Source organism: Manis pentadactyla, chromosome 4 (assembly GCF_030020395.1).
Source record: "Manis pentadactyla isolate mManPen7 chromosome 4, mManPen7.hap1, whole genome shotgun sequence".
NCBI lineage: Eukaryota > Metazoa > Chordata > Mammalia > Pholidota > Manidae > Manis > Manis pentadactyla.
In genome coordinates, this window is record NC_080022.1 from 100,890,440 (window position 1) to 100,914,732 (window position 24,293).

General features: G+C 43.6%; 1 long non-coding RNA gene across 1 annotated transcript; it reads left to right on the top strand.

Annotated features, from left to right (window-relative positions):
- Positions 1–741: 741 nt before the first annotated feature.
- Positions 742–22,799, top strand: LOC130683392 (uncharacterized). Its single transcript, XR_008997088.1, has 3 exons — positions 742–910; positions 19,665–19,769; positions 22,261–22,799. It is a non-coding gene; the product is annotated as an uncharacterized LOC130683392 (long non-coding RNA).
- The last annotated feature ends 1,494 nt before the right edge of the window (positions 22,800–24,293 follow it).

A 24,293-nucleotide genomic window follows, 5' to 3' on the forward strand; every position in this document is an offset into this window, starting at 1 on the left:
ATGAGGCATCTGATAAGGGATTTAGGGAGTTCAGATGGATGGTAGGGGAGAGGGAAAGAAGTGCCCTTTAGCCAGTGATTTTTATAATGTGCAAATTTGCTTATGTCATTCCCATGCTTAAATAAAATTAATGGCTTCTTAGGCCTCAGGAGAAAGACAATCTCCTTTGCTTTACACAATCTATAATCTGACCTCTGCTTCCCTTCCAGCTACATCTCTTGGCCTGTGCCAGCCCCTCCCCCATCCCTGGGACACTAGGTTCCAGCCTTCCTGAATTCCCCAGGACCAGCACAGCTTTAGTGAGGCTGCCTGGGTTCAGACCCTGGCTTTCTGTGCCACAGCAAACTCTGCCTCCCGTGTCTTGCCTCACTGCATTGTTACCACAAATAAACCAATGTTTTTAGAACACTTGGAACACACCCATGTTTTATAAATTTATAGTTAAAAATTATCCCAAAGTACCGTGTTCCCTCTTATCTTCACACTTCTGTACTTGCTGTTCCTCTGCCTGCAATGCTTTTGCTCCAGCCCTTCAGCCCCCTCAGCCCCCTAATGCCCGTTCATCTTCTAAGGTGAGCTTAGAGGTCATTACTCGGGGAAGCCACAGCTGATAACCCCTGTGGAGATTCACTCGTGATAGTTGAAGATTTCTTACTGTTTTCCTTTTGAGAAAACTTCACTACCCTCTCAAATTAAGTGTGGCCTTGTGACTTACTTTGGCCAATTAAATGAGAGTAGGAATTACATTTTCCAGACAGAAGCTTTAAAAGAGCCAGTGTGTGAGTCATCATACCAGCTTCTGACCACTGGGGGGATTCTGAGAGCAAAGCCAAGTTGAAGCCTCCATCAGTCCTGGTCTCTGACAAACTATGAAAAGCAGAGCCCCTGTTTACCACATCGGACATGAAGTGTGAGTAAGAAATAAACACGTTATTAGGCCACTGAAATTTAGTATCCTGACCAACAATCTTCCACCCCAAGCTGATTTAATGTACTTATTTTAAATCTTTGTTCCCATAAGATTTCATGTTTTCCTCTATCAGCACTTCCCACATTGAACTCTAATTGCTTTTTTATTTTTATTTTTATTTTTTTATTTTTTATTTTTTTGTAGATAATTATTTTTTATTGAAGGGTAGTTGACACACAGTATTACATTACATTAGTTTCAGGTGTACAACATAGTGATTCAACATTTATATACATGACAATTCTAGGTACCAGCTATCACCATACCAAGCTGTTACAATATCTTGACTATATTCCTTATGCTATACATTACATCCCGGTTACTTATTTGTTTTACCATTGGAAGTGTGTACTTTTCTTTTTTTTTTTTTTTTTGTGAGGGCATCTCTCATATTTATTGATCAAATGGTTGTTAACAACAATAAAATTCTGTAGAGGGGAGTCAATGCTCAATGCACAATCATTAATCCACCCCAAGCCTAATTTTCGTCAGTCTCCAATCTTCTGAGGCATAACAAACAAGTTCTTACATGGAGAACAAATTCTTACATAGTGAATAAGTTACACAGTGAACAGTACAAGGGCAGTCATCACAGAAACTTTCGGTTTTGCTCATGCATTATGAACTATAAACAGTCAGTTCAAATATGAATACTCATTTTATTTTTATACTTGATTTATATGTGGATACCACATTTCTCTCTTTATTATCATTATTTTTAATAAAATGCTGAAGTGGTAGGTAGATACAAGATAAAGGTAGAAAACATAGTTTACTGTTGTAAGAGAGCAAATGTAGATGATCAGGTGTGTGCCTGTAGACTATGTGTTAATCCAAGCTAGACAAGGGCAATAAAACATCCACGTATGCAGAAGATTTCTCTCAGAACGGGGGGGTGAGGTTCTAAGCCTCACCTCTGTTGATCCCCAATTTCTCATCTGATGACCCCCCTGCGACTGTGCCTGTCTTAGGTTGTTCCTCCCTTGAGGAATCTTACCCGTCTCTGGCTAACCAGTCATCTTCCGGGGCCATACAGGGAAATGTAAAGTTGGTAAGTGAGAGAGAAGCCTTATTGTTTGAAATGATTAGCTTTTTATTTCTTTGCATATTTATGCCCTGTAGCTTCTATGCCCAGCATTTGTCTTGAGGTATCTTTACCACTTGGAAGAATTATGATACTCGGTAAATTTGATATGAGGCACAAATTCTATTTAAGGGTTGTAATTAGGAAAGAAGAAGAAAAGCTATAGAAGTAGCAGGCGGAAGAAAACATGGAAAGATTGATTATTTCTTTGACATATCTTCTTGTAGAGTAACTTCAGCATGTATAGGTTTTAAGCTACTACTTAAATTGCGTACACACATTAACATAATAGGAGTATAGTTATATAACCAAAGCATATCTGTAATTACCAGCCATCTCCAGTGAAACCAAGAAAACCAGTTAGGCACCTTAGGCATTTGTGAAAACTTATCTATGATATGGTGGATATTGTCCAACTGAACTTGAACAGTCTGAGAGAAATCAGACAAATTAAAACAACCCATTCCTGGGGAATGTTCACATCCCTTATGTTCTTTTAACAGTAAATAGTCTGTAGTTGTAAGATTTTGGAGCACTACAATTTGCACTTCTCCTAATTCTTGGTTGAGTTCCAACAGTATAGATCCAGTCAAATTTGTTGTTCTACTGTATGCACAGGCCAGCTTAGATATCTCCTTCCTCATTCCCATGGCAAGTCCAGGAACTGGTGGGATGAGTGCATCTACAGCTGTAGCAGTGCGTGGATCTTTGTTGGGGTTTTTTGATGAGCATCTTCTGGCATGAGTCTTCCAGAGAGTGCTGATGTTGGAAGTTCTTTTTCATATCGTATCTTAGTTCATTTTCGGGGTAGCCAAATTAGGCTTTGATCCTCTGTATAAACACAAACAGACCCTTTGCCTACACTTTTATATGCCCTTTATACCCTTGTGTAGAACTCATTGGAGGTTACCACACGGGAACTGCCCTTTTTTTGTTTTGTTTTGTTTTGTTTTGTTTGTTTTTGGTATCACTAATCTACACTTCCATGACGAATATTATGTTTACTAGGCTCTCCCCTATAAACCCCTTTACAGTCACTGTCCATCAGCATAGCAAAATGTTGTAGAATCACTACTTGTCTTCTCTGTGTTGTACAGCCCTCCCTTTTCTCCTACCCCCCCATGCATGCTAATCTTAATACCCCCCTACTTCTCCCCCCCCTTATCCCTCCCTACCCACCCATCCTCCCCAGTCCCTTTCCCTTTGGTACCTGTTAGTCCATTCTTGAGTTCTGTGATTCTGCTGCTGTTTTGTTCCTTCAGTTTTTCCTTTGTTCTTATATTCCACAGATAAGTGAAATCATTTGGTATTTCTCTTTCTCCGCTTGGCTTGTTTCACTGAGCATAATACCCTCCAGCTCCATCCATGTTGCTGCAAATGGTTGGATTTGCCCTTTTCTTATGGCTGAGTAGTATTCCATTGTGTATATGTACCACATCTTCTTTTTTTTTTTTTTTTTTTTTTTTAATAATTATTTTTTATTGAAGGGTAGTTGACACACAGTATTACATTACATGAGTTTCAAGTGTACAACACAGTGGTAGAACATTTATATACATAATTCTAGGTTCCAGCTATCACCCTACCAGGCTGTTACAATATCTTGACTATATTCCTTATGCTATACATTACATCCCGGTTACTAATTTATTTTACCATTGGAAGTCTGTCCTTTTTTTTTTTTTTTGTGAGGGCATCTCTCATATTTATTGATCAAATGGTTGTTAACGACAATAAAATTCTGTATAGGGGAGTCAATGCTCAATGCACAATCATTATTCCACCCCAAGCCTAATTTTTGTCAGTCTCCAATCTTCTGAGGCATAACAAACAAGTTTTTACATGTAGAACAAATTCTTACATAATGAATAAGTTACATAGTGAACAGTACAAGGGCAGTCATCACAGAAACTTTCGGTTTTGCTCATGCATTATGAACTCTAAACAGTCAGTTCAAATATGAATATTCATTTGGTTTTTATACTTGATTTATATGTGGATACCACATTTCTCTCTTTATTATTATTATTTTTAATAAAATGCTGAAGTGGTAGGTAGATACAAGATAAAGGTAGAAAACATAGTTTAGTGTTGTAAGAGAGCACATGTAGATGATCAGGTGTGTGCCTGTAGACTATGCGTTAATCCAAGCTAGACCAGGGCAATAAAACATACACGTATGCAGAAGATTTCTCTCAGAACGGGGGGGTGAGGATCTAAGCCTCACCTCTGTTGATCCCCAATTTCTCACCTGATGGCCCCCCTGCGACTGTGCCTGTCTTAGGTTGTTCCTCCCTTGAGGAATCTTACCCGTCTCTGGCTAACCAGTCATCTTCCGGGGCCATACAGGGAAATGTGAAGTTGGTAAGTGAGAGAGAAGCCTTATTGTTTGAAAAAGTTAGCTTTTTACTTCTTTGCATATTTATGCCCTGTGGCTTCTATGCCCAGCATTTGTCTTGAGGTATCTTTACCACTTGGAAGAATTATGATACTCGGTAAATTTGATATGAGGCACGAATTCTATTTAAGGGTTGTAATTAGGAAGGAAGAAGAAAAGCTATAGAAGTAGCAGGCGGAAGAAAACATGGGAAGATTGATTATTTCTTTGATATATCTTCTTGTAGATTAACTTCAGCATGCATAGGTTTTAAGCTACTACTTAAATTGCACACACACATTAACATAATAGGAGTATAGTTATATAACCAAAGCATATCTGTAATTACCAGCCATCTGCAGTGAAACCAAGAAAACCAGTTAGGCACCTTAGGCATTTGTGAAAACTTATCTATGATATGGTGGATATTGTCCAAATGAACTTGAACAGTCTGAGAGAAATCAGACAAATTAAAACAACCCATTCCTGGGGACTGTTCACATGCCATATGTTCTTTTAACAATAAATAGTTTGTAGTTGTAAGACTTTGGAGCGCTACAATTTGCACTTCTCCAAATTCTTGGTTGAGTTCCAACAGTATAGATCCAGTCCAATTTTGTTGTTTTACTGTATGCACAGGCCAGCTTAGATATCTCCTTCCTCATTCCCATGGCAAGTCCAGGAACTGGTGGGATGAGTGCATCTACAGCTGTAGCAGTGCGTGGATCTTTGTTGGGGTTTTTTGATGATCATCTTCTGGCATGAGTCTTCCAGAGAGTGCAGATGTTGGAAGTTCTTTTTCATATCGTATCTTAGTTCATTTTCGGGGTAGCCAAATTAGGCTTTGATCCTCTGTATAAACACAAACAGACCCTTTGCCTACACTTTTATATGCCCTTTATACCCTTGTGTAGAACTCGTTGGAGGTTACCACACAGGAACTGCCCTTTTTTTTTTTTTTTTTTTTTTTTTTTTTTTGCTATCACTAATCTACACTTACATGACGAATATTATGCTTACTAGGCTCTCCCCTATACCAGGTCTCCCCTATAAACCCCTTTACAGTCACTGTCCATCAGCATAGCAAAATGTTGTAGAATCACTACTTGCCTTCTCTGTGTTTGTACCACATCTTCTTTATCCATTCATCTATCGATGGACATTTAGGTTGCTTCCAATTCTTGGCTATTGTAAATAGTGCTGCGATAAACATAGGGGTGCACTGATCTTTCTCATACTTGATTGCTGCGTTCTTAGGGTAAATTCCTAGGAGTGCAATTCCTGGGTCAAATGGTAAGTCTGTTTTGAGCATTTTGATGTACCTCCATACTGCTTTCCACAATGGTTGAACTACCTTACATTCCCACCAGCAGTGTAGGAGGGTTCCCCTTTTTCCACAGCCTCACCAAGATTTGTTGTTGTTTGTCTTTTGGATGGCAGCCATCCTTACTGGTGTGAGGTGATACCTCATTGTAGTTTTAATTTGCATTTCTCTGATAATTAGCGATGTGGAGCATCTTTTCATGTGTCTGTTGGCCATCTGTATTTCTTTTTTGGAGAACTGTCTCTTCAGTTCCTCTGCCCATTTTTTAATTGGGTTATTTGTTTTTTGTTTGTTGAGGCGTGTGAGCTCTTTATATATTCTGGACGTCAAGCCTTTATCGGATGTGTCATTTTCAAATATATTCTCCCACATTGTAGGGTTCCTTTTTGTTCTATTGATGGTGTCTTTTGCTGTACAGAAGCTTTTCAGCTTAATATAGTCCCACTTACTCATTTTTGCTGTAGTTTTCCTTGCCCAGGGAGATATGTTCAAGAAGAGGTCACTCATGTTTATGTCTAAGAGGTTTTTGCCTATGTTTTCTTCCAAGAGTTTAATGGTTTCATGACTTACATTCAGGTCTTTGATCCATTTGGAGTTTACTTTTGTATATGGGGTTAGACAATGGTCCAGTTTCATTCTCCTACATGTAGCTGTCCAGTTTTGCCAGCACCACCTGTGGAAGAGACTGTCATTTCACCATTGTATGTCCATGGCTCCTTTATCAAGTATTAATTGACCATATATGTCTGGGTTAATGTCTGGATTCTCTAGTCTGTTCCATTGGTCTGTGGCTCTGCTCTTGTGCCAGTACCAAATTGTCTTGATTACTATGGCTTTATAGTAGAGCTTGAAGTTGGGGAGTGAGATCCCCCCTACTTTATTCTTCTTTCTCAGGATTGCTTTGGCTATTCGGGGTCTTTGGTGTTTCCATATGAATTTTTGAATTATTTGTTCCAGTTCATTGAAGAATGTTGCTGGTAGTTTCATAGGGATTGCATCAAATCTGTATATTGCTTTGGGCAGGATGGCCATTTTAACGATATTAATTCTTCCTAGCCACGAGCATGGGATGAGTTTCCATCTGTTAGTGTCCCCTTTAATTTCTCTTAAGAGTGACTTGTAGTTTTCAGAGTATAAGTCTTTCACTTCTTTGGTTAGGTTTATTCCTAGGTATTTTATTTTTTTTGATGCAATTGTGAATAGAGTTGTTTTCCTGATTTCTTTCTGTTGGTTCATTGTTAGTATATAGGAAAGGCCCTTTCTGTGTGTTGATTTTGTATCCTGCAACTTTGCTGTATTCCGATATCAGTTCTAGTAGTTTTGGGGTGGAGTCTTTAGGGTTTTTTATGTACAGTGTCCTGTCATCTGCAAATAGTGACAGTTTAACTTCTTCTTTACCAATCTGGATTCCTTGTATTTCTTTGTTTTGTCTGATTGCCGTGGCTAGGACCTCCAGGACTATGTTAAATAACAGTGGAGAGAGTGGGCATCCCTGTCTAGTTCCCGATCTCAGAGGAAATGCTTTCAGCTTCTCGCTGTTCAATATAATGTTGGCTGTGGGTTTATGGCCTTTATTATGTTGAGGTACTTGCCCTCTATTCCCATTTTGCTGAGAGTTTTTATCATGAACGGATGTTGAACTTTGTCAAATGCTTTTTCAGCATCTATGGAGATGATCATGTGGTTTTTGTCTTTCTTTTTGTTGATGTGGTGGATGATGTTGATGGACTTTCGAATGTTGTACCATCCTTGCATCCCTGGGATGAATCCCACTTGGTCATGGTGTATGATCCTTTTGATGTATTTTTGAATTCGGTTTGCTAATATTTTGTTGAGTATTTTTGCATCTACGTTCATCAGGGATATTGGTCTGTAGTTTTCTTTTTTGGTGGGGTCTTTGCCTGGTTTTGGTATTAGGGTGATGTTAGCTTCATAGAATGAGTTTGGGAGTATCCCCTCCTCCTCTATTTTTTGGAAAACTTTAAGGACAATGGGTATTATGTCTTCCCTGTGTGTCTGATAAAATTCCGAGGTAAATCCATCTGGCCCGGGGGTTTTGTTCTTTGGTAGTTTTTTGATTACTGCTTCAATTTCATTCCTGGTAATTGGTCTGTTTAGATTTTCTGTTTCTTTCTGGGTCAATCGTGGAAGGTTGTATTTTTTCTAGGAAGTTGTCCATTTCTCCTAGGTTTCCCAGCTTGTTAGCATATAGGTTTTCATAGTATTCTCTAATAATTCTTTGTATTTCTGTGGGGTCCGTCGTGACTTTTCCTTTCTCGTTTCTGATACTGTTGATTTGTGTTGACTCTCTTTTCTTCTTAATAAGTCTGGCTAGAGGCTTATCTATTTTGTTTATTTTCTCGAAGAACCAGCTCTTGGTTTCATTGATTTTTGCTATTGTTTTATTCTTCTCAATTTTATTTATTTCTTCTCTGATCTTTATTATGTCCCTCCTTCTGCTGACCTTAGGCCTCATCTGTTCTTCTTTTTCCAATTTCGATAATTGTGACATTAGACCATTCATTTGGGATTGCTCTTCCTTTTTTAAATATGCTTGGATTGCTATATACTTTCCTCTTAAGACTGCTTTTGCTGTGTCCCACAGAAGTTGGGGCTTAGTGTTGTTGTTGTCATTTGTTTCCATATATTGCTGGATCTCCATTTTGATTTGGTCATTGATCCATTGATTATTTAGGAGCGTGTTGTTAAGCCTCCATGTGTTTGTGAGCCTCTTTGCTTTCTTTGTACAGTTTATTTCTAGTTTTATGCCTCTGTGGTCTGAAAAGTTGGTTGGTAGGATTTCAATCTTTTGGAATTTTCTGAGGCTCTTTTTGTGGCCTAGTATGTGGTCTATTCTGGAAAATGTTCCATGTGCACTTGAGAAGAATGTATATCCCCCTGCTTTTGGGTGTAGAGTTCTATAGATGTCTATTAGGTCCATCTGCTCTACTGTGTTGTTCAGTGCTTCCGTGTCCTTATTTTCTGCCTGGTGGATCTATCCTTTGGGGTGAGTGGTGTGTTGAAGTCTCCTAGAATGAATGCATTGCAGTCTATATCCCCCTTTAGTTCTGTTAGTGTTTGTTTCACATATGCTGGTGCTCCTGTGTTGGGTGCATATATATTTAGAATGGTTATATCCTCTTGTTTGACTGAGCCCTTTATCATTATGTAGTGTCCTTCTTTATCTCTTGTTACTTTCTTTGTTTTGAAGTCTATTTTGTCTGATATTAGTACTGCAACCCCTGCTTTCTTCTCGCTGTTGTTTGCTTGAAATATGTTTTTCCATCCCTTGACTTTTAGTCTGTACATGTCTTTGGCTTTGAGGTGAGTTTCTTGTAAGCAGCATATAGATGGGTCTTGCTTTTTTATCCATTCTATTACTCTGTGTCTTTTGATTGGTGCATTCAGCCCATTAACATTTAGGGTGACTATTGAAAGATATGTACTTATTGCCATTGCAGGCTTTAAATTCGTGGTTACCAAAGGTTCAAGGTTAGCCTCTTTAGTATCTTACTGCCTAACTTAGCTCGCTTATTGAGCTGTTATATACACTGTCTGGAGATTCTTTTCTTCTCTCCCTTCTTGTTCCTCCTCCTCGATTCTTCATATGTTGGGTGTTTTGTGCTGTGCTCTTTCTAGGAGTGCTCCCATCTAGAGCAGTCCCTGTAAGATGTTCTGTAGAGGTGGTTTGTGGAAAGCAAATTCCCTCAGCTTTTGTTTGTCTGGGAATTGTTTAATCCCACTGTCATATTTGAATGATAGTCGTGCTGGATACAGTATCCTTGGTTCAAGGCCCTTCTGTTTCATTGTATTAAATATATCATGCCATTCTCTTCTGGCCTGTAGGGTTTCTGTTGAGAAATCTGATGTTAGCCTGATGGGTTTTCCTTTATAGTTGACCTTTTTCTCTCTAGCTGCCTTTAAAACTCTTTCCTTGTCCTTGATCTTTGCCATTTTAATTATTATGTGTCTTGGTGTTGTCCTCCTTGGATCCTTTCTGTTGGGGGTTCTGTGTATTTCCGTGGTCTGTTCAATTACTTCCTCCCCCAGTGTGGGGAAGTTTTCAGCAATTATTTCTTCTAAGATACTTTCCATCTCTTTTCCTCTCTCTTCTTCTTCTGGAACCCCTATAATATGGATATTGTTCCTTTTGGATTGGTCACACAGTTCTCTTAATATTGTTTCATTCCTGGAGATCCTTTTGTCTCTCTCTATGTCAGCTTCTATGCGTTCCTGTTCTCTGGTTTCAATTCCATCAATGGCCTCTTGCATCCTATCCATTCTGCTTATAAACCCTTCCAGAGTTTGTTTCATTTCTGTGATCTCCTTTCTGGCATCTGTGATCTCCCTCCAGACTTCATCCCATTTCTCTTGGGTATTTCTCTGTATCTCTGTCAGCATGTTTATGATTCTTATTTTGAATTCTTTGTCAGGAAGACTGGTTAGGTCTGTCTCCTTCTCTGGTGTTGTCTCTGTGATCTTTGTCTGCCTGTAGCTTTGCCTTTTCATGGTGATAGGAATAGTTTGCAGAGCTGGGACGAGTGACGGCTGGAAGAACTTCCTTTCTTGTTGGTTTGTGGCCCTCCTCTCCTGGGAGAACAGCGGCCTCTAGTGGCTTGTGCTGCGCAGCTGCGCGCAGACAGGGTTTCTGCTTCCTGCCCGGCTGCTATGGAGTTAATCTCCGCTGTTGCTGTGGGCGTGGCCTGGCTCGAGCAGCTACTCCAAAGTGGTGGAGTCCCATTGGAGCGGGAGCGACTGGGAGGCTATTTATCTCCGTAAGGGGCCTCCCTGCTCCCTGCAGCCCAGGGGTTAGGGTGCCCAGAGATCCCCGGATTCCCTACCTCTGGATTAAGTGGCCCGCCCTGCCCCTTTAAGACTTCCAAAAAGCACCCGCCAAAACAAAACAACGACCACCGAAAAGAAAAAAATTTTTTAATTAAAAAAAAAAAATTTAATTAAAAAAAAAAAAAAGGTGGCCGCTCGTTTTTCTTTATTCTCCGGCGCCAGCCTCAGGCATGTGCTCACCGGTCTTGCTGCCCTGTTTCCCTAGTATTGGGGTCCCTATCCCTTTAAGACTTCCAAAAAGCACTCGCCAAAACAAAACAGAAAAAAAAAAAAAAAAAAAAAAATTGGTCACACGCTTTTCTTATGTCCTCCAGCGCCCGTCCTCCGGTGCCCGCTCACTGTTCTTGCTGCCCTGTTTTCCTAGTATCGAGGGCCCTGCCCTCTGGCCCGGATGGCTGGGGCTGGGTGCTCAGTAGTCCTGGGCTCCGTCTCCCTCCCACTCTGCCTATTCTTCTCCCGCCGGGAGTTGGGGGGATGGGTGCTCGGCTCTTGCAGGGCCGGGGCTTGTATCTTATCCCCTTCGCAAGGCGCTGGGTTCTCTCAGGTGCGGATGTGGTCTGGATATTGTCCTGTGTTCTCTGGTCTTTATTCTAGGAAGGGTTGTCTTTGTTATATTTTCATAGATATATGTGGTTTTGGGAGGAGATTTCCGCTGCTCTACTCACGCCGCCATCTTCCGCCCCCTCTCCCCCTCTAATTGCTTTCTTAAATGTCTGTCTCTGCACTAAACTATAAGTTGCCTGAGAGCAGGGACTGTGTCTCATGCAAATTTTCATATCTAGTGCTTGTATAGAGCCTCACACAAAGTAGGCACTCACAGAAATTCATAGATTCTCTTCATTCTAATGAAAACTTGGAGAAAAATAGAAGAGCTTTCTTCACATAGGTGCTTAATGCTCTTAAGGAAATTTTAAAAATTATTCTCTTTTCTGGTTGGTAGATAGAACACAGAAAAATGGAATGCCCTGTTCTTACAACAGGTGGAGATCGTTCAGGCAGAAGTACTTGGAGCCAGGACAGAAGTTCGGGTTCAGGGAGGTGCCAAGGCCTGGCAAAGACCTCTGAGACTGGGGAGTGTGTTACATGGCTTTACGGTCCGGCTTGCTCCTTGCTTAGGGCAAACCGGAATGACACATTTCTGAAAGCCAACAGATAGGCTTTTGGTGTTCTGTGGGGATTTTCAATGGAAGTAATTATAGGTGACTCATGCGTGGGATTTAAATCCAGGAGAAAGATTAAATGGCTGTGTGTATGTGAATTTCAAATGCATAGATGCTGTTGAGTGGCCAACAGATAGAGGGCCTACCGAAGGTTACTAGAAGGGAGCACTTTCAGTGGGGAGGGAAGATGGGATTAGAACAAATAGCATATTGTTCTTGTGTTAGAAGTTTTAAGAAAAATTAGAATAGGCCTTTATTTTATCTTCTATGGTGTAATGCCAATTGTATTAACAGATTTTTTTTGAACTGTGACTGAATCCCTATCTGCTTCCTTCCAAAACCATGTTCTAAATGCAAAGAGAACTAGAAAAGAATGTAGCAAGTGCAGAGTGGCTGTTGGCCTTCTGGACAGAGCTGTGCTTTACTGGGGGATTGTTAGGGCTACCTCACAAAGTGGAGTCTGTCGGGAAAAGCCAGATCTGATTACCTAGGAATGATAATTAGCGTTTACAGGAAGAGTTGTTCTGGAACCCATCAGGATTGTCCCCTCTATTCTCTGTTTGTGAGTTTTGTGTTATGTGTAGCAGTAGGCTGGTCTCCGTGTATCTGTCAACAATAAGGTTTCACTCATCATGCCACACTAGCTAGGAAAACGTTGGCTAAGGAGGTAGGATGACAATGACCTTGAAAGTGTGGTCACCAGAGGGATAGAGACAGGAGCTAATCCAGGGAGTGACTTGAGTTGCTGATATCAATATTTAGTATAAAAGTCTTAGGCAACATCCTCTTGAGGCAGGTGTTAGTCAGACACAGGCAGATAGAATTCAAGGCTCCAGACAGAGGCAGATAGAACTCAAGGTCCCCGTAAGGTACAGGAAGAAGGAAACTAGGATAAAGGCTTCCCAGTGAACAAGAAGCCTCATCCTGGACATCTGGGAAAATTCAGCCTGAGAAAAAACGGAGTTTTTCTTTTCCTTTGATCCTAGCTGGGCCATAGCAACAGGCCCCAGCAACAACTCCCAGCCCCTAGCGTGATTTACTCCCTTTTTGTACTTATAAACCCTAGATGCAGTTCTAACAGCATCCTCCCTTGGAACCCCTCCCAATAAGCAGGAGCTGTTCTTTCATCTTTCACTCTTTCATTAAACTTTGCTGGTTGCTCCATACTCTTGTCTTCTGGCTTCATTCTTCATTTCCTTCAAGACACGGTCCTGGGTAAAACAGCATCTCAGCCGGTAACACTCTCACCAAAGAACGGCATCATACAAGCATTGTAAATAAATGCAAAACAGCTTATCTGCAAATCTGAGTGCAGACTGTGTTCTATTACTTTACAGAGTTCACCTGATTTTTCCTTTTTCCACCTCCCATTCCCTTACTATTTTATATAGGGGCAATCGGGGGTTATTGATATTACACTTTCCACTGTCATTTTCAAAATACCAATCTGAATGTTACCCAGAGACCCCAAACTTGGAAGTAGATGCAGTTGATGTAGTTGATGACATTTTGAGTTGTCCTGTTCTGGGTGAAAGAGGGTAAATGTGTTTTTGTTTGTACAAAGGATGGCTGCATTTTGATAGGCAGGAGCATTTTATGGTGGTGGTTATAGTCATGATTGTCTGAAAGTATACATTATGTTAGACATCTATGCTCTGCATCTCTGAAACATCCTTCTTATAGATGGGTAACTCCTCACATGTTAAGTCCCACCTCCCCAAGGTTGAAGACTGCTAGTTGACTCCTGACATCCATCTCCCCATCTTCTGTTGGTACAGCACCTCCATATCTACCAGGCACCTTACTTCTCAGGCAAAAGAAAATGTCATTTTCAATATGAGCAAGTTCCAGCCAAGGAGCTGTAAGTAAAGTGTTATATGTTACTTCCAGGAAGTTTCCCTAAGAGAGAAAGAGCCACCCCATTCCTCTTTCTTCCTCCTGCTGGTTGGAACGCAGATGTGATGGGACTCTGGCAACCATTTCAGACTAGCAGGTGCCATTGAGAACAGAAACCACATGCTGAGGATGATGGAGCATAAAGCTGTCATTAAGACAACTAGGGAACCAGCACTACCAGTGCTTAACTGTCCACCTGGAGATCTTTACATGAGAAATAAACTTTGGTCCCATTTCAGGCACTGGTATTATTTAGTTATATACAGCAGAACTTAATCCTAATTAAATTCACTTGCTCTTCCAAGTGGCTGAGGCACAGGTCTGTGACCCAGGCTCTGTTAATTACATACAGTGGTGCAGGACTTGAGTTCTAAAGAAAATTGTGGAGGGATCAGGATTCTAGAGGCAGCAGTGGTGAGACACTTGCATCTGGTGTCACAGGTCAGGGGTAGAAGCTCCAATGTCTGTGCCCAGCAATTGCTGCAGGGCTTTCTCTAGAACAATTGCACATATGATTAGGCATACTTCCAGGTTACCCAGCTTCCAAGGCCAACTCCCTAGCCACACACCCCCAGGTATTCAAGAAGCTAACCCGATACTTAATAAACCCCCCATTTCAACAAGGAGGAACCCTAAGTGATACATCACTCCCCTTAGGTCTATCTGAAAATTAAGTTCTCTTCTTTAATACCTTAGCCTCTATCCTAACTGTTTTAAACCACTGGCTTAAACCCAAAGTTTCTCCTGGACTTGGATTTAACTTCAATCCCTACTTTTCTGGGTATGGGTGTGACTGCAGTTGGCCCCCAAAATCCATTCTGTCAAAATACGGGTCTACCCTTGTGACTAGGTATAGCCACACAACTGAGCCTTACAAATATAATGTGAAAGATGGTGATGTATGCAACTTCTGCCTCACTTACATAACGGGGTGTTGCTTCCTTGAGTTTTCTTTATTTCCTTCCCATACTCATGATACAGCTTTAACCAAGGAGATGAGGAAGCACCCTAGGGGATGGCAGAGTCGCAGATGGAAGGAGCCTGAGTCCCCAAATAACTTCATGAAAAAGGACTGCCTCAGCCTGGACTATTTCCCACAGAACAGGAAAAGAATAAACTTCTGTTTTCTATAAACGGCTGCCTTGGGATGTCTATCAGCTTTTTTCTTTGCTAATACAAAGATAATGGAGGAATGCTAGGCAGGGAATTTGTAATTAACAACAGGTGATTCCAGAGCCATGCAGGAGCCATGGATGCAGGCAGCCATGCTTGCAGAGTGTGACTTGTTTTTCCATTCTAGAAGGGGAAGACACGCAGTGGTGTACAAGCACTGTCATGAGATGCCAGTGAACCCCAAGACAGGGCCTCTGTTAGTCCCTAGGCACAGTGACACCATCTTTTTTGGTTGCCTCAGCTTGACATACATACATTCTCCTACTTCCACCCCAGACTTTAAAATAGATTTTTTTTCCTCTTGTAATTTTGACCACTATGTTTAGAAAATCGTTTTCATTTGCAGCTATCTTCATGATCACATCTTCCCACTTTTAAGGATTGAGTTATTTTGTTCATTTTATCTTTGATGATCACCTTTTTCATTTCAAATCTAATATTTAAGATTTACTACAGCCATGCCCTTTTAATTCGAGCTTCTAGATTCAGCTCAGAAACAGTGGCCACCTGTTTTTGAAGTTCTGCTGGAATACATCCCACCACCCATTGATCTATCGTCTGTGGCTGCTGTTACACTGCATCAGGCGTGGGGGTGGGGGTGAGTCACCAAGGGGACATACCAGCTGGTTGGCCCGCAGCAGGAGGCTCATCTCCAGCCCTGCCCCTGGAATGTGCATTCTGCTTGCCTTCCGCGTGCCCAGAAGCTGCCCCAAGTATGGCTGAGTTGGCGACATGGTATGTCAACCAAGGAAAAGGGCAGAACTGAAATAAAACAGAAGTATTTATTGGGATCCAAGAATTTCAAGGTGGGGAGCACAGACTCAGGTAGTGTAGGTAAAATTGTAACATTTCCAGAGTATCTCTCCTGGCTTTAGTGCACTTGCATATCCTCAGGGGTGGGGAGAAGTTCATCTCCATGTCAACGAGTAACTACCTGGGCAACAGAGGGCTGTCTAAACCTAGTTTAAAGGGAGGGGCTGGCTTGTTTGCTTGCTTGCTTGCTTCTTCAGGAGCAGGGGAGAGAGAGATGTGCTGGACTATAGTTTGTGAGCAATAAACGAGTTTTAAACTTTATTTCTCCCTTTGACCGATTTCAGTTTTTAGAGGTATTTTACCCCGGGATTTCCTCTCCCCGGACTTACAGGTAGCAATACAGCCTGTGCCCCTCCAGGGAACAAAGTCAGGGTTTAAAGACAAAGGGATGCTTATGCACTCTGTTCCTGGTGTTAAAGACAGAAAACTAATCTTGACTGAATGAAGTTGGTTGCTAAGGCTATTGCTAAGCTAAGTCCCTTTCTGTAGCAAGTTGCAGGTGTTCGGGCTGAGTCCTTGGAATATTTGCAGTTTGACCCAGTTCAAAAACCCAATAAGGACATGAATAAAGCCCATCTCCTTAATGGCCTCTAACCTCCATTTAAAACCCCTTGACATAAGTTACTCCATTTTTATTTCACCTTCCACAGGTGATAGGACCACCTGGATGGCATATGTGACTAAAACACAGTTAAAGCCACCATTGAACTATTAAGATGTTGGGGGTAGATGCAGAGATCTCTTTATTTTTCAGCCGCCCAAGACAAGCCACATACGTAAGTTCTCTTGCTCATTAAACTTGCCACCTACAAATCTGGAGTGGTCTCCTTCTTTGGTCTCACCCTGCTCTCTGAGTACAGGGGCCAGTTTCAGATTTCACCTGGGAAGCTCCCAAGGAGGCTGTGAACCAAGACACTGCAAAGATAGAGGTGACTGTGGCAGAGACCAAACACATGGTCACAGGAACACTTACCGTGCAGCCCTTGACAGAGAACATTTGCCAGCCCTTGTTCTCAAGATAGATCTACTCTTTTTATTCTCTCTACCTATCTTTATCATAGTGTCACTCCTAATTTCTATTACTTCTTTTCTTTTTATTCTTATCCCATCTGTCTTTAATAAGTTTTTGACTTAACTTTTATCTTACCAGCTTCAAAACTTTCATTTAACCAGTTCTATGTTTTTAAATTAAGCATTTATTTCTTAATAACCCTTAACATTCTTCCTATTACTTCCTTTTTATTTAGTAACTGTACGAAGCACAGTTGCAGGCAGTGACAAATGCCCAACAGGAATATTCTCCTGTTATGAACTAAGTCTCAAGGCTGTGTCTTAATGAGGCTTAACTCCACTATCCAACCACTGTGTCAGGAACCTACTCATTAGATGGTTATCCTTTGCACCTTTGCAAGCATCCTAACATCAAATGCCCACACCACCTCCTGACTGCACAGATGGGCTAACATTTCGGCCCAGCACAGTGGGCCTGCCCGTGTCAGGTTATTCAAAGGGCAGCTACAACCTCCTAAAAGCTTAAGTCAGAGAGAGCTAAAGGTTCATTCTCCCAGATCTGAAGATTTAAAATCTTCTGAACTTTATTCTATATACCAATGGCTGAGGTGAACTATATCCAGACCTCTAAATCCCAATACTGCCTGTAGAGATTGCCAGGGTCTTACCTGGAGATAATTCTTTCAAATTTCCAACTTTCATTGAACATTTACTGTGTGACAGGCGATATGACAGATATCAGAGATAAAAGTCAAGAAAAATCAAGAATTCTCTCCTCAATGAATTTATAATGAAGTTAAGGCAGAAAACAAGTAAAAATTAATTACAGCATAGTGGGCTATGTTTTCCTGAGGTATGTTGTAAGAACACAGAGGAAGGGTGTCCAAACCAGGGGTGCTTCCTGATCATCCACTGGGACCCACACGATCAGTGGACTGCTGGACACCCAGAGACCCTGACCCATATCACAGAGTACTGCGAGCTTACAAGAGGCCCCCGTGACTGCTGAATTAAGAAGGGATCAGGCCCACCCAGAAAGACCCATTTCTGTGGAGAACCCATGCTGGGGCACAGACTCAGGGGAGTAGAGAAAGAAATAAACCAGAAACCTTATAATCTGACTTGTCCTCCTACCTGTCACCACGCACACACAGCCTCATCTACTGAGCCCCTGCAATGGATGAGAGAAGGGAAACTGGCCGTGACAACCCCAACACAGTCTCCTGAGTCCAGGTGACCAGCTGTGAATTATAAAATGCACAGGAGCAGTGATAAAAGTCTCCCGGGGACCAGTCAGGCTGGGCAGGGCTGCACTGGTGAGTGGGGCCTGCACACCAACCTGTACTGGTCTCCAGGACAGAGTAAGTGGGAGCTCAGGGCTGCTCTCTAACCAGGGGTCCAGTCGGCCCTCAGAGCAGAGGCAGCCAATGAAGTGGGGATGGGCTTGTTGGCTTTAGCACAGGAAGGTTAATGTCAAGGGAGGATTTTGAAGAAGAAAACCAGGGAGTTATACAGGTTTAAAGGGCCTCTATGAAAGGGGGGTTGGGAGGGAAATATGAGGGCACACTAAGTTATCTGGGAAGAGAAAGGACTGAATGAAGGGGAAAGAAGCAAGAGAGCTGGTTCTGGGGGTGCAAGGAGCATGCACTGTCTCTGGGGTCCCAGTGCAGCACAGACACCACGGGCTCCTCCACCCTGTCTCCTGGCCATCCTGGGTCCAGCTTCTTGCCCCACAGTGCGTACTTTACAACAGCGGGCCTAGGAGGAAGCGACTGGACTTCATACAGGCAGAGATCTTCTTCAGGCCCTGAGTGTGGGAAAAACAAGGCCAGTTCTCAGGGACTGCTGCCTCATAGGGGTTCAAGCAGCCCCTCCTCAGAGGGGACCCCACTACAGCCCTTCCTCGGGGGGTCACGTGCTGGGGCATCAGACAGTCTTCCTGGGGTCCCCAGCTCTCATAACTTAGCTTTCCAATTTCTTGTAACCCGTGTGATGTCTTGTTAAGAGTCACCACACGTGGAGACTCTACACTGTGACAGGTGCTTAGATCCACAAGAGATTATAAGTTCAAAACCTCCAGCAACCACGCTACAAGAGAGGTTCTACTGACACCATTTGTCAGAAGGAAAACTGAGGCACCAAGGGCTTTAGCAGGGGAACAGCAGGAATGCAGCCCGTCTCTCCAGCCTGTGCTGTCGGCTGAGCTCCCTCCCCACCTCACCCACAGTAGGCCTTGTCCCTCCCAGTCTGCACACACATTCCCCTTTCCACAGGGAGGCGCCTGCCTCCCAGGGTGGCCCACACAGGGACCCCTCGCCGACCTCAGGGACTCAGAATGGGCCTATGCAGCTTGCAGGACAGCCCAGCCCTCACTCAGTGACTCAGCAAAACTTGGATGAAAGCTGAGAGGAGGTTGTGAAGCAGGAAAGCCAGGCCAGGCCACACTTTAATTCTTCCTCTAAAGGGAGAAAGTCCACTGCTTGGCCTGGTACCTGAGCCCAATCTCCTGGGCCCCAACCTACCTCATGCCCAGTCCTGCTGCACATGACACCAGGGTGCGTTAGAGCACCAGCTTCCCAAGATAGACAGTACCTGGGCCCTCCAGAGGATTCAAAGATCCTGGGACTGCCAGACCCAAGGGGCTGCACAGCGCAGCCTCAGCAGTCCTCCAGCCCTCCCTGCCAGGCAGTGTCCCAGGTCCCTGCACAGTCCCAGGGCCGGCCAGCCAGGGCCAGAACCAGAACCAGAGGTGCTGAGAAGGGGCTGAGAAAGCAGACCTCTCAATGGGGAGTGGGAATGGAGAAGAGACTGCAGGCTGCGCACCCTGCTGGACGAAGGCCTCCAACTCCTGAGTCTGTAACAGCCTGGACTGCGTTGCTCTCCAGTGAGTTGACTAAGGCAGGTGGATGAAGAGCTGGTTACTTGGTTCTACACCAGCCGGTGATGGGCAGATTCAGAACACAGCCAGGATGCCATTACCATCCCCTATTGTGTATTTCTTCTCCTCATAGCTTGAGTCTGCGTACTCCAGGAGCAGGTGGACAGGTGAGCCATCTCCAAAGAAGCCTTGGCAGTCAGAGGTGTAAAGTCTGCCTGCTTGCCTTTCTCTGCTACAGGTGAGTTCCCACACTCCCCAGTGGCCCCCACCAACCACACACACACCCACCTTGGAAGGCCAGGCAGGGGCAGGGGCTGAGCTCCACAAGCTCTGAAGAAGAACCTTCTGGGAGAACCAGATTGCAGAGACTCCTCACCAGGCAGACCCCTCACTCACCCAGCAGATGTCCCAGTAACCCAAGGTCATGTCCATGGTCAGTGCTTTATGGACATAAGGCTTTATGGACATAAGGCATGACCTCAGGTCAGCTGAAGTTCATCCCGTGGCTGTGCCAGGATGCGATGTTGGGCAGATGCGATGTTACAGCCCCGTGGCCCCACCTGTGCTCTACCAGGACCCCATCAACTACCCAATCACCTGGGCCGTTTTCAACCTGCCACATTGGGAGGCCCAGAATCCAGTTTCCCAAAAACAAGAACTTTACATCACCCAGCAGCGAGTTTCAGGGCCCAGGTCCGGGCACAGAGGTGTCCACGGCATCCTGGGCTCATCTTGTCTGGCTCTGCGCTCCCCACCCACATTTGGACCTCTGCTCATCAGAGGGAATTGGCAGTGCACTTGGGACACTAGCCTGGGTCATAAAAAGAGCAATGACCTTTCCCTTCTCCTCCCACCAGCCACCCCTCAGCTTCGCCCCTGGGCACCGAGTTCTGAGTTCCGCAGGCTCTGGGAGGCTCTGGCTGCCAAGTTAAGGACAAAGGTGCCCCTCAAATCCAGAGTCTGAAGCCAAACCTGCTTGGCAACACCAGGACTCTGGTCTTTCTGCAACTGCCCCCAGGCCTCCCCATCCTGACAGACACACGTCTTCGAGAACAGACGAGCAGAGGGATGGGAACTCCCATCCAGCACAAGGGCAGAAATAGGAAACGTGGTCTCCGAGATCTTTTAAGGACTGCGGAGGACCCAGCCCTCTGTGCTGTGGCTAGGAACGATCACGATCAAATGTAAATTTATCAGTTAGAACTAAGCCCTGAGCTGTGAATCTAAATCCAGAGTCAGACCCAGCAAAGAGGCAGGACATGGAGGTGCAGCCCTAGAGCTGTCCTGCCACCAGTGAGATGTCCCTCACATTGAACAAGAGAGCGACCAGAGTGTGGTGGTCAGAGGGGATGTGAGCGAGGGGGAAGAGCTGCCCTGGGGGGGCCAGGCACCTATCCTGCTGCAGACTGTGGAGTGAGGATGGTGGCCTGAATATCCTGGCCACCAGGAGCGTGGAGGGCCCCATGGGACCACAGTCAGGGTGGGCCCTGAAGACCCTCAGCTGCCTAGGCCCTCAGATTCCAGCCCTTAACCTGTGTGTGGTATCTTGGATGAGACTGTGACTCAGGTGTCTTTGTTTAAACGATATTAAAAGGTTCAGTGGATATTTCAAAACATGTGAGTGGAAGTTTTGTAAAAACTGGGTTACAAGTTGAAGGGTGAATTTGGTGCACTACAGAAAAATAAGTTTAAAATTAGGTAACACTTTGTTAGGATGGCAAGGTATGAATCCAGTATCCAATAAAGGTTTTGGACAACAGGGGTAAAAGAGGACACAGAGACCTTTCCCAATGCCCATGATATCATCCAATTCAGACGTCTGCACTTCCTGCTAAGCTGGGGAGCAGGGACAGTGTGTCACCCGAGCTAGCAGACTCAGTCCTTGTTGCACACGCTCCCCGGCCGCTCACACCTTGCCAGCCGTCCAGGCTCTCCTGTTGGGTGCAGGCTCCTCTTGCAGCCTCTGGGGTCAAGGTGGGTTCCAGTTGCCCAGAAGGATGCTGCCTATTCATACTTACACTTTGATAACACATTGAGGAGTTGTCATTCTTAGTTTATACATCTTGGGCTTAGAACAGAAAAAATACTAGATTCCACTGACAAAATGATTTTGTTAAGCTGACATTGAAAAGAAGAACAATGAAAGTAAGTAGAACTGATATTGTTCCATTCGTGTTCATCCATCCAGTCTTTCCTTTACTGGAAAAACAATCACCGAGATCCTGCGATGTAGTGAGCACTGTGAATAGGACAAACCTGCCTATTAAGGACGGACTCAGCGGGGCACTGCAAGGGAATGCTCTGCTAAAATATGGGACAGTGTTCAGTGTGCTCCACTGAGGGGCAGCTGTAGGGAGACAGCTGGGTGCAGGAGAAAGAGGCAGTGTCTGGGAGGACAGGGACACTGAGGGGACAGGAGACCGTCCCAGAGCACAGTGGCTCCCTGCAGCGGGAAGAGGATGAGTCTCAGGAGGAGGAGGAGGAGGGTGGCCTCACAGGATGTCACACACACATTCCGGAGGGCCCAGAGGATCTTACCAGCAGCTGCAGTGGGACCGGGAAAGGCACCAGGAGCCTCGGGGATTTGGGACCCAAGCAAGTGGTCTGAGGGCAGTGACTGCAGCTAGTTGTTGCCTTGCAGAAATTCAGTCCCTGTGTTGCCAGATCTTCTGGATTCACGTGTTCTCTCTCTCTAGCTTAAAGTGTTCACAAGTTTTTGTCTTTTACAGAGGCCTGTGCGGGACAGCAGTACACACTGTGTCACATATCGAGTCCTAGTCCCGACCTCTAGTCTTGCTTCTGGACTGCTCGCCATACCTTCCAGCTCCCCTGCTCACTTGCTGAACTTGCAAGGTTAATTCACAAAAATTCTATGTAAAGTAGCCTCAGAATGCAAAGCTGCCTATGACAAATGAAAACCAACAGTAGAATTAAAGTGTGTCCTATTTCATGACAATTTTCTAAAGCTTTGAAATTGTCTGTGTAAACCTTAGCAAATCCAGGACATAAAGAATATCTTTTTGATCTAACATAAGATTTTCAGGGAAATTCATAGTCACCAAGGGAATTCACTTCTGCTAGGAAAGAATTAGCAAAAGGTAGACTTCAGGGTCCTACTAAGAGCCTGTAGCCCTAGCATAAGATGAAATTGTGGAACCCACATGCTGATGGTACTGGAAAAGAGGCCCTCAGGCCTTGCTGGTGGCACCAGGAAATAAATGACTGTCTCTGTAGAGCAATAAAATAACCTACTATAAATCATAAACCTGTTCTTGCTCTTTGACTTCTAGTATCTGCTTGGGAATCTATTGAATAAAGTAACCAAAATCAGAGGAAAATATTAGCATATAGACGATCGTAATGTTGCAACTAATGGCAAAAAATGAAGATATCCACATACCCAACATTTTATCTATAAGAAGATACAAGGCACACTTTATAGGAAGGAATGCCACATAGCCATTGCATATTCTTAAGTATGTGCACATGTGGACCCCAAATATGTACAGATTTTTAAGTGAAATGTTAAGAGAAAACAGAACAAAACCTAACAATGTGTGTACCCCCATCTCACCTTCCAAAGAAGTAGCCATGAATATAAATCAAAAAAATATTTGAAGTAACCCCACTAACCTTAGAATCAAAGTAGCTTAATAAGTAGTCATTGAGCACCTGCTTCTGTTCCAGGTGCTGTTAGAGGTGAGGTGTTAACACCAGTAACACCAGTGAATAAGAAGAGATAAAAGTCATGCTATCTCCATACTGAGGAGAGAAATGTCTGTTAGAAAAAATGGACAAATAGTGTAATACACAAGACAATATATATTACAAGCAGTAAAGTGCACAAGTATAAATCATACACAGTAAAGTGTACAAATCTGAAGTGTATAGCTCTACGGGGTTTTATGAATGTAAACTCTTATAGAATCTACACCCAGATCAACATAGAGACATCTCCAGCACTGCACAAGGTCTTCTTAGTGAGCACCCCACACACAAGGCCACCAGGCACCTGACCTCTGTCACCTTGGGTTCACTCTGCCTGTTGACTTTGATATGAATGGTATGATACAGGATGTACTTTTTTGTGTCTGCATCCTTCTGCTCGACACTCTGAGAGAATCACCCATAGGGCTTTGTGTAGGAGGAACACACTTATTCTCACTGTAGTATACATGCACCATATGAATACTGGAATTATATTAATAAACTGCAGTTTATCTGACCATTCTCCCACTGATATACATTTAGGTTATTGCCAGTTATTGGCTATTACAAATAAAGCTGCTTGAACATCATTGTACATGTCTTCTGGGAGACACAACAACACACCCCAGTTGGTAAAACGAGTGGGATTCCAGGGATATAGAGTAGGTGTGTGTTTAGTTCTATTAGACACTGCTGGTGTTCCTAAGTGGCTGTCCCACCAGCAATGGATGACAGCTGCAGTTACTCCATAAATTCAAGAACTATTTTCAGTCCTTTCAATTTTAGCCTAGGTGGGTATGTAATAGGATCTAACTGTGTTCATAACTTCTCCAATATCTAATGATGTTGAGTACCTTTTCACATGTTCATTAGCCATTTGGATTCTCTTTGAGAAAGGCCTGTTCAAGATACCAGACCCACAAAAACAGCATCTTTTGGAACAGTTTGGACTCTTGTGCTACTACGAACTTCCCCTTAAGCAACCCACTCAACAGTGTGATTTAAAATGACATCCAGAGGGGGCACTGCAGATGGATCAATGCTGACTGGGGAA